This window comes from Brassica oleracea, chromosome C4 (genome assembly GCF_000695525.1).
Source record: "Brassica oleracea var. oleracea cultivar TO1000 chromosome C4, BOL, whole genome shotgun sequence".
In the NCBI taxonomy this organism is placed as follows: Eukaryota; Viridiplantae; Streptophyta; class Magnoliopsida; order Brassicales; family Brassicaceae; genus Brassica; species Brassica oleracea.
The window spans coordinates 16,124,412-16,125,413 of record NC_027751.1 but is presented as its reverse complement, the minus strand read 5'-3'; positions in this window follow the sequence as shown (position 1 = coordinate 16,125,413).

Here is a 1,002-nt window from a genome sequence, read left to right as displayed (position 1 = left end):
GGATTCAGTGAAGAACAGTGTTCTTAATGAGGAAGCAAGAAGACAGTTAACAGTTCGCGTTCAGATGTTTTTGTTACTGAGTCAAGGGGGAGGAGTTCGAGTAGAGATCCCAAGAAGGACAAGAACAGGAGCAGGAGCAAATCTAATAAATTTGCTAATATGGAGTGCTATTTATGTCACAAGAAATGGCACATGAAGAAGGATTGCTGGAAGTTGAAAAACAAGCAGCAAGGTAATCAAGAAGAAAAGGTGGATCGGGTGACTGTCACTGAAGATCAGTTTCTCATTCTTCTTGAGGGTGATGCCATTAATGTCGCATGCCAAGACACCAGTTGGGTGATTGATGGTGGAGCTACTACTCATGCAACATCACAGCGGGATTTGTTTTCTACTTATACTACGGGTAATTATGGTTCCGTGAAGATGAGAAATGATGCGATGGCTCAGGTTGCTGGCATTGGCAATATATGCTTGGAGACTAGTCTTGGGACTAGGTTGGTGCTTAAGGATGTTAAGCATGTTCTTGATATTAGGATGAATCTGATATCGACAGGAAGACTTGATGATGAAGGTTATTTCAGTTTGCACGGTGGTGGTAAATGGAAGCTCTCTCGCGGTTCTTTGATTGTGGCTCGAGGTGAGAAGTCTTCATCCTTCTATTGGATGCAAGCTAAGGTCTCCAAAGACGCTGTTAATGCGGTGGAGAATGATGGTGTCATGGGGTTATGGCATAAGAGACTCGGTCACATGAGTGAGAAGGGAATGTTTGTGTCGTCTAAGAATGAGGTGATTCCAAGAATCTCTGGTTTGCACCTGCAGAAGTGTTCGCATTGCTTTGCGGGAAAACAACACAGGGTGTCTTTCAAGTCTTTTGCGCCTTCTAGGAAACCCAAGGTAATGGATTTGGTACATTCAGATGTGTGTGGTCTAGTGAGGACAAGATCTCTTGGCGGCGCATCATATTTTGTGACTTTCATTGATGATCATTCAAGGAAGTTGTGG